The sequence below is a fragment of the Dermacentor albipictus genome, chromosome 5 (assembly GCF_038994185.2).
Source record: "Dermacentor albipictus isolate Rhodes 1998 colony chromosome 5, USDA_Dalb.pri_finalv2, whole genome shotgun sequence".
Lineage (NCBI taxonomy): Eukaryota > Metazoa > Arthropoda > Arachnida > Ixodida > Ixodidae > Dermacentor > Dermacentor albipictus.
The window spans coordinates 63,249,431-63,259,565 of NC_091825.1; the positions used below are offsets into that span (position 1 = coordinate 63,249,431).

The window sequence follows — 10,135 nt, forward strand, 5'->3', positions numbered from 1 at the left end:
ACTGCAGACAACTGTATTACAGCCAAATTGAGAATGCCACCGAAAAAAAACGTGTATGCATTTTTTTACCATTTGCAAGCAGAGTAATGCGCCCAGGAACACACACTTTCCATGTTGTGTGTGCAAATGCAGTTTCATTTTAATGTATTTGCTATGAGGCCCCCGCCGCGAGGGCACGAGAACCTTGTGCACTCGTCTGGTCACCGCTTTGGTTGCACGTTTCCCGGACACGCGTGCGAGTATGAAGCATCCACGATTCTGGCGCTTTTTGTATGCCTGGCTAGGGTAGCACTTTCGGCATTATCCCTAGGTTTATTCCCTCCGACGTACGCCGAAGACAGGTAACGGCAAGCTATATCTACATATATATATATATATATATATATATATATATATATATATATATATATAATACCGAGACCGACCAAGTTGTCCAGCGCTGTTTATTCTACAAAAGGCAACGCCCCCAGCTCACGCGCGAAGAGGACGAAGAACAACGAAGATGATGATGGCTATGTACAAATAAAAACGTCGAAGTACGTTAATGGTGCTTACACTAACTTCCCCCTGTCATGGAAGCAGCCAGCCTGGCCGCAGGTTAGAGATTATCTAAACGGGGAGTGAAGGGCTTCATCCGCGAGACGTGAGCAATTTCGGCATTCCGGCGGCGCCGGTCAGTGACGGAGTGTACTGGGCGGACGAGATAGTTCACTGCAAATGTTTGCTGCACAACGGTGTATGGGCCAATGTAGCGTGGAAGGAACTTCTCACAGAGGCCTGGGGTGCGGACTGGAGTCCAAAGCAGGACTTGGTCTCCAGGGTGAAAACGTAGGTCACGACTTTGTTGTCGCAGTAACGCTTGCGCTCAGCTTGGGTAGCTTCTGTGCTTTGCCGGGCGATTTGATGGCAATGTGCAACTCGGGCAGCAAAATCTTCTGGAAGCGACGCGTTAGGCGAAGAAGGTGCGAAAAAGAGTTCTCTGTCGAATATGGTGGAAGGAGATCGTCCATACACAAGGAAGAAAGGGCTGTAGCCGGTAGTCCGTTGAATAGTAGTATTATATGCGAATGTCACAAAAGGAAGAATTTTATCCCAGTCAGTGTGGTCAGGACGGATGTACATGGAAATCATGTCAGACAGCGTACGGTGGAAGCGCTCAGTAAGGCCATTGGTTTGCGGATGATAAGTAGAAGTAGATTTGTGGACGGTATTAGTGGCTCGAAGAACTTTCTCGAGAACTTGTGAAATGAACGCCTTGCCACGGTCACTGAGAAGAACGCGAGGAGCCCCATGGCGCAAGACGATTGCGCGCAAGAAAAAGTCGGCGACCTCAGAAGCGGTGCCGGATCGCAGAGGGGCACTTTCAGCATATCTTGTTAAATGGTCGACCGAAGTGACAATCCAGCGGTGACCGGAGGGTGTCGACGGCAAGGGACCACATAAATCAATGCGAACAAATTCAAAAGGTGCGTCCGGGCAAGGCAGAGGTTGTAGTAAACCGACAGGAGGGGATGTCGAGCGTTTGCGGTGCTGACATGACGCACAAGAGGCAATGTATTTGGCCACCGTTTAGGATAGTCCAGGCCAGAAGCAGCGGGTCTTTATGCGGTCGTAGGTCTTGTGGAAACCTAAGTGGCCAGCCGATACATGGTCGTGAAGTGCCTCTAATAGCCGCAAACGAAGGCAGCGAGGTAGAACTGGGACCCACCAGTGACCTGTTGGGTGGTAAACGTAGCGGTGTAGCACGCCACCTTGAAGGCGGAATTCTCGATGTTGGCGTCGCAAGCGGCTGTTGGGTGGTTCGGCGAACCCCCTAAGGCGATCCATGAGAGCTCGACAGTAGGAGTCGGCCCGCTGAAGCGAGACGAAATCAGAGCGTGATGAAAGCGTAACTTGGTCCAGGGGCGTTACCGAGAGTTGCTGAGAGGCAGGCGTAGCATCGGAACGACGTGGCTGGGAAGACGACGGCGCGTTACCTGGAGAGAGTGAGAGTGGGCAGCGAGACAATGCGTCTGCATCATGATGGCGTTTTCTAGACTTGTACGTTATAGTGAAGTCATATTCCTGCAAGCGGAGTATCCAGCGTTCTAAGCGTCCTGACCTGTTTTTCATTGATGACAGCCAACACAGAGCATGATGGTCGGTGACGATGGTGAAGTGGCGGCCGTAAAGGTATGGGCGAAATTTCTGAATCGACCAAATGATAGCCAGGCACTCTTGCTCTGTAATGGTGTAGTTCCGCTCAGCTGGAGAAAGTGTTCGGCTGGCATATGCTATGACTTGCTCTTTAGATGCTGTATTACATTGCAGAAGTACTGCGCCAATACCTTGTGCGCTTGCGTCAGTATGGAGTATGGTGGGGGCACGATTATCGAAGTGGCGAAGCACTGGTCCGGAAGTAAGATGCCGCCTAGGAGCTTGAAAAGCCGACTCGCAGTCACTGGTCCACGTGAAAGAGGCACCGGTAACCAATAGCTTGCGTAGAGGAGCTGCTATTGCTGCGAAGTTGCGTATAAACCTACGAAAATATGACGCCAAGCCGAGGAAACTACGTAGATCTTTCTTTTGCTGGGGGCGAGGAAACTGAAGAACGGCACTAATCTTATCGGGGTCAGGCTGGATGCCATCTTTTGAGACGACGTGACCCAATACTTTTATTGTTTTGCTTGCAAATTTACATTTTTTTTGTGTTGATCTGGAAACCAGCATTCGCAAGGCACTTGAGAACTTCGTCTAATCGATGAAGATGTTGGCTGAAGTCAGACGGAAAGATGACAATATCGTCCAGATAACAGAGGCATGTCTTCCATTTTAGACCACGAAGTACGCTGTATATCATGCGCTCAAATGTGGCAGGAGCATTACAAAGGCCAAAAGGCATCACGTTAAATTCATAAAGGCCATCCGGTGCAGCGAATGCGGTCTTTTCTTTGTCAGTCTCGTTCATCGGAATTTGCCAATATCCTGATCGAAGATCAAGGCTGGAGAAATACTCCGCCCCTTGTAGTGCGTCCAAACCGTCGTCAATTCGAGGTATTGGATATACGTACTTGCGTGTGATCTTATTGAGCGCTCGATAATCGAGCAAAAGCGAACTGAGCCATCTTTTTTCTTTACCAGGACCACGAGAGACGCCCATGGGCTAGATGAAGGTCGTATTATCTTCCGCGCAAGCATGTCAGCAACCTGTTGTTCAATGACCTTTCGTTCGGACGGCGATACACGATAGGGGCGTCGTCGTATTAGGACGGAGCCATCGGTTTCGATGCGGTGTGTAGCCGCAGGAGTTTGGCTCAACACAGGGGAACAGCTATCGAAACAGGCTTTGTGTTTTGCCAAGACCACTATTAAGGCTTCGGACTGCGGTGGCTGTTAGGTCCGAACCAAGAACGGCTGGAGGAGGGAAAGAATCATCCAAACCTGAGGTTGGTGCTGGCGATGAAGAAGGGCAAAGCGTGACTAGAGAGATAGGTTGAGTGTCGGCGAGGGTTGCCACAGTCATCCCTTTGGGCAGCATCACAGGATCTGGGGTCGTGTTGCAAGCAGACAGAAGGGCGCGGCCGCGTGAAAACCGGACGAGACAGGTGGCAATGAGAATTCCGCGAGAAGTACAGCGCGAAGAAGGGGCGACTAGGGCGTCTCCGTCAGCGATCTGACTGGATGTTACGGCTACAACGTCTTCGAGACCAGGACGCAGGACGTAGTCTGCAGCGATGGCCAAGTTCACGCATGAAATTGAAGAGTCCGCAACAGGTTCAAGCTCTGTATCCGTGATGTGGACAACTTCCTCTCTACATGAAATGACAGCTGAAGCAGAATGTAGGAAGCCCCAACCAGGTATAAGTTTATGGATACACGTTGGAAGGAGGATAAACTCGATGTGGTGGCGTATGCCATCGATGAGAACACGAGCAGTACACTGTCCATCAGGGTGAATGAATGCATTATTAGCACCACGCAAAATAGGTCCAAGATAAGGCGTTTTTACTTTACGGAGCCGGGAACACAGATCACTCCGAAGAACAGAAACGGCGGCACCGGTATCGATGAGAGCTGACGCGGGAACACCTTCGACAGTCACAGAAAGCATGTTGGCCGGGCGAACAGGAGGAATTTTTGAAGACCGATAAGAAGCAGTTTCCCCTCCAAAAACTGCAACAGTTAGTTTTCCGAGTGCTGGTCGACAAAATGGGAAGTGGGACGAAGCGGTGATGAAGAGCGCCGGTAAGGGGATGGAGAACGACGTCTGGCCGAACGGGAACTATGAGGCAGACTGGGAGCAGCTGGTGGAGACGGAGAACGCTGTTGAGGGAAAGAGTGCGGTCCGGGATAGTAGTCGTCTGATCGGCGAGTGCGGTCTCTTTCGTGTTCAGCATAGCCTCACCTTTCATCCTGCTGGCGCCAGCGGCAGAAGCTAGATATATGGCCGCGTATACCACAGTAAAAACAAGCCGGACGAGGTGGACGCCACTGAGGGTACGATGGCGCAGCAAGTGCTCTGGTTCCCATCGAAGCCAAATGGTCATAGGAAACGCCAGAAGGCACGGAAGTCACGGTAGGGGTGGGTAGCGAAACAACATCCGCGCAGGTAGGTGTGGAGCGCGCTACCGGAGCAAGATGTGTCGTGGGTCCACGTTTACCTCGAAGCTGCGGCAAATCTTCGCTTCCTCGTCTGGCCGTGCAGAAGTCGCCAAACAGAAGCTGGGAACGCGCCGCCAACTTCCCCAAGAGTCTTACACCTCATATATAAAGGATGTGTTGGCTCTGTGCCGCCGTGCGAATCCTAGCATGACGGAAGCCGTACGCGTTCGCCACATCTTTAAAGGCATTGGGCCTGTCGCGTTCAACGCCTTAATCGTGCAAAATCCAGCTTCTGTCCAAGACATCACTTCAACGTGTCAACGCCTCGACGAGCTGCAGTCTATTCATCTTCCACATGACAGCAGCGATCCTCATGTTCCTCATCTCCAGATCTACGTGCTCTAATCCGCACCATCATCCGCGAGGAGCTTCAATTACAAGACCTAAAGCGTCCCCTTGCTGCCTGCGCAGCAAGGGGACGTAGACGATTGGATCGACCACTACGACCGCGTGAGTTCTTGCAACAAGTGGAATGACACCCAGAAATTGAGGCACGTCGCCTTCTGCTTGCTGCGCAGGCAGCAAGGGGACGCTAAAGGCACCTTTGGCGAATTGTCGTTGTTGGACCTGCACGTAAATGAAAGCGGTTGACCCTTTTACATTTCGCCACCACCAAAATGTGGGCACCGCTGCCAGTACGGAATTCGTGACATCGACATCGGCAGCGCAACAGCACAGCCACAGGGAACAGCGGCAGGCAACGTGACTTGAAGAGACGGGGCAGATATTTATTATATAATGTTTTGACGGAAGCAGGGTGGCTACTATGAAATGAGCACTGCTACTTTCGGTGCGTCCAAGTCACTGCAGACCATGTGCTAATATAACCAAGAACAGCAAGTGACGCTGCGGCCCCCCAACCATTCGATAACCGTAGAGGATGCTGACGCCGCTCTCGCGTAATGCAAAGAAAAATATTGGCAATATTATGCCAGATATCTACACGCAAACTGTCAGTAGCCGACGTTATCTGGTTATGTGGTAACCATGCTGCTGACAGGTGCAAATTAACACTGGCTGTGCAACTAGGGACAAGGACATGAAGCGGTCGCTTTCTAGGGCGTATACCTGCACGTATGTGTTACCTACTCAACAGCGCAGTTATTCAGCAAATTGCGAAGCATAACAAATTTGCCCAACGAACATCATTGGCCCTCACGAGTACCACACCCGCGAGCTGCTACACCCGGCAAATCCAAGCAACGGAAGCAGGTCAGTAAGAATGTCAATGTCACTCACTGTTACTTTACAGCCTGTTTCGCTGGTAATAGACGCCGTCGGTAGCGCCCTCCTGTGGGGTTGGTTAACTCTGGCTGTTCACTCACATTTTGCCGTATCACTGGAACGGCCTTCATGCAAGGGAATGAAACGTGACATGTAAGAAAGGGTCGAGATAAAAAAAATTTATTAACAATGCGACAGCTGTTCACCGAGAAAAGCAATGGTAAATAACAAATGGGTATGAATTTACGGCAGTATGTTCGGTAAGACAGCAGCTTCAAGACGCATTAGTTACACGGACACAAAACTGAGCAAGCCTGCGTTCTGTTCTTTTCAATAAACTGTCATCATCAATATTCCGTACCTTCGGATGCTTCCGAGGATACGGAATATTGATGACGCAATGACCCATAGCCCCGTAAAGTTCATGGCTATTCTGCGTCGGTTAAGTGCGAGGACAATACCTCTGTGGTCGTTGTCGGCGATTTCAATGTGGATATGTCGCTAAAAAAAGGACGGCTTACATGGCAGATATATCGCTTGCGATGCCACACCGATTCTACGCAAACGACCACCCAGTGGCGTACGTGCATCGATTTGTCATTCGGGATCATTGCGTGGAGGCTGTTTACCTGACTTTACATACACGAACATGGGCCTGGGCCGGTTCGCAAGTGCTTGACGTGTTGTTTGTCATGGCCAAAACATTCTTGGTGTGGTATATGTGTCTCTGGTCTGTCTTTATCATGTTTGCGATCCAGTGCTTTCTCTCTACAATTCCCAATGTAAGCAAGCACGTTTTTTACGGAACCACTGCTTCGTATTTCGAACAACTGAGAAACGCGGCTGAAAAACGGAAGATTGCAATATAAGCTCTCACAGCATTATTTTTCTAATTTGCATAAGCTAATTCAACCTTGCTTGGTTTCTTCGAGAATCTTGACGCTTTTTCTAGTAAAAAGGCTGCGATGCACGAGTTTATTACGTCTGTATATGTGGCATGCCTAAAATTGAAATTAACATTATTGAAAATTGAAATTAACTACGTTGTCCACTATAGACGACGAAGTTGAACATTTTAACAGGGATAGGTAAACTAGAATCGAGAGCCGTGCTGTCGAAAGAGAGATCAAAGGAGAGATTTAAACACACGTGCAAAATTATGAAAGCCAAAATTGGCAGTCTGACCAGCCGTTCGGGGCGCTGGCGGCAGTGGAGTAACCCGGGCGCAGTACTCTATGGGAGTGCTTTACCAATAGGCTCCTCTATTCTACAAGCACTCGCTTTGGTGAGTGTTTCGGGATCTTAGGAACTTGGAATCTCGCATACCACATAGAGAACAGCTTACATTTTTATACATAGGAAGCTAAAAACGACCATGCGATTCACATAACTGATAATAAGGCGCTCCAGCGCCATCATGCAATGCGATACACGTAGCGCTTCCACATACTTTTCCCGGTAAAGATTAGTGTCGCGCAAGCTGCCGCGGTGACGGCAGCTTGACTATAGCAAACGAAGGAGGGTGTGAGGAAACTACCATTTCCCACCTAAAAGAAGAACCCGCCTAGCAACTGCTTTGTGTTGCGATAGTGCTATGGGAAGGCCACCTGTAGTAAGGACTCCTAAAGAGCAACGTGCATACTGGACGTGGCGAATATTTCGCTTCTCTCTGGTCCACTTCTTGTAGGATCACGAAGCAGCGGCGCAAGCCAAGTCGCAGGCCACTGAAACGTCTTAGGCTAATAATTAGGTAAAGTGCATGAGATTGTCGTCATGTGAATAATTTCAAGCTACGTCGCAATGGGTACTGCTATTAGTTGTCGTTTACAGCTTCGCTCTCAAACCACCTTCACAAAGTGTATTTTCACAGTTGGTGTTCCCGCCTTCTGTAGCGCTGGTGCATTCGCCAGATATTAGCGTCGCGTCATTATCGACGCCATGCGCGTCTTTGTTCAAAATGTTGCCTAGGGGCCCCCAAAGCAGCAGCTGCTTACGTGTGTGGCGCGAGACCATGACCGCGACGCCCCAAGTATGACGGCGATGGCGTGGCAACAAATCTTTTTCTGGCTAATAATCTTTACAGCCCGCTTCATTACCACTTGCGAGGTTCAGCCTAACACAGCATTTAAAACGCTACACCAGCCTCGAGGAAAGAAGGGTAGAAACTGACATGCAGTTGCTCCTATAAGCAACTGAAGATCGGCGTCTAAATTAACCCTCATTCGCACATTTCATTCGCGAGTCCCTGGAGAAATAATACCACCCGCCTCCACGTGTTGCTAGAACACTGCTCGAGGAACTGGAGTGCCACGTAAAGCTTTGATATCGCTTTCGATGCCACGTCTTCTAGGAAAAGTTTCCTTGAAAACATTAAGGAAAAATTCATTGAAAGAGGTGCGCGTGCACGTGCTCAAGCTACGGTTATGCGATGAGCTCTAGAGTTCTGTATGAAAGCCTAGTTCATGTCAGCACGAGAGAAGTATGCGTGCGAAGAAAAAGCGAAAAAGCGAACTGGAGGTACTGGCGACGAGCCAACGAGATCAGATGCAGCCGAGCCAGCGGTCAAGGCAGCCAACCAGGCTCCACTGAGCAGCAACGTGACCGGCACCCAAGGTGCAGGGTGGCCGTGAGTGCCACGAGAGCAGACCGAACTCAACGTGAGTGGAGTATATATGGACCAGCGCTACGCGGTCATCATAGAGTAACCTTGACCCTGACCATTTTCATTGGTCTTCCACTTAACAGATATACTTTTAAAGCGATAGCTTTCTTTGGCTCTTCTGCGTACCTTCCCGTTCGTAAGTCGCTAGCTGTATATGGAAGGGGAGTGAATGTGTGCTGGGTGCCGTCTAGTGTGTGTGGCCGATAGACCACATACCGCGGCCGCTCTCCTGGAATGCCTAGATAATCATGGCTATGTAGCCTTAAATATATAAAATGACAGTGCCCCAACCGGAACAGACACTTCGGCGTCGAGTGCAGACGCTTGACAGACTGCAACGAAGTTGCAGCCAGAGTACTATGGATTAGGGATAGTGGCGACAGCTACAGTAACTCAACTGGAGTGATGTGATTAAAGCAAGATATATTGTGTCGTGGTGTCATTTTGCATTGTTTTCGGCAGTGAAATTGGCCCTTCGTACGTATGCTGACGTGCCCGTAATATCTCCCAATTCACGAATAGCATACGGATATGCAGCAGGTCACACAATAAAGCTATCGCTGATATTGACGATCATTTTCGGTGGTTTCTGCCTCATGTTTTCTTTTCTTTCGTTTAACATAACACAAGCGTGCTTGACATTAAGACAAAATCATGAAATGTTTCGTTGATTAATTTATTTCTGGTAGTTTTTAAAAGTAGCTATGCACAAGAAAACGCCGCAAACACATTTTCGAGCTTAGTATCACGGTGACGCTTTATTGCAAATACCGGCACTAGCCCCATTGTACAGGCTCACGGTACCATTAATTTGTTTTATTACACTAAACACTGCATGCATGCGGCCATTTTCTTTCTTTCAGTGAACTATAATGATTACAATGTAATCGCCTTTCCCACATCGCTATGTAACCGACATGCCCGTCTGACGTCAAAGGCAGCAATTAGTCAGCTCTGTGGGTACTTTCTGACGCACAAAAAATTATTCGAATGTTGTATCGTTTTTAATTTCTGCGAATCTTTTATTGTCGACTAACCCCGACCCCTTGTCGATCCTGTGCTGCTTTGGGAGATAAAACAAGTCATTAAATAATCGATGAGTATTGACACAGTATGTAATATCAGCGGGACATTTCCTGTAGCTTTCAATCCTTCAGAATTTTCCGCAAGGTTTACGTTCTTGGGCTGATTCTACAATTTTGCCGTCCTTGATAATCATCTGACACGGTTTTACGGGACACAACAACAACATGGCTCTCGTACGAGAACATGGAAGAAGTTTCAGGGTGGCCAACATAAACTTACTGTTATCGGCAGGCGTGACTTCCACTAACCCGTGCACAGCCAGTCTTCGGTATCCACGCGTGGCTTCAGACACAACCACTGTTCGCTTCGGTTTCACTCGGACCGCGTCTACCATCTGCGATGGCATTTACCCTCGTGGAAGGTAGACGGAAGGCTGTGGTCTTCAGGCGCCCGTTGCTGCGGGCCCTGCCTGCTGTTCGCTCCCGAGCTGCCCGGTCACGCAGATCCACTTCGATTGGCTTTTCTGCAAAGTACGGAATGCGAATAAAATGTAAATACTATTACTTAAACACTCCCAGTCAT

At 49.2% G+C, this 10,135-nt stretch overlaps 1 protein-coding gene across 1 annotated transcript in view; it reads right to left on the bottom strand.

Annotated features, from left to right (window-relative positions):
* Window positions 1–9,850, bottom strand: part of LOC135911726 (uncharacterized) — a 58,848-nt gene extending 48,998 nt beyond the window's left edge. The window contains exon 1 of the mRNA XM_070538424.1: window positions 9,833–9,850. The gene's annotated coding sequence lies outside the window, so the exon portion shown is untranslated. The remainder of the gene's footprint in view (window positions 1–9,832) is intronic.
* Between the last annotated feature and the right edge of the window lie 285 nt (window positions 9,851–10,135).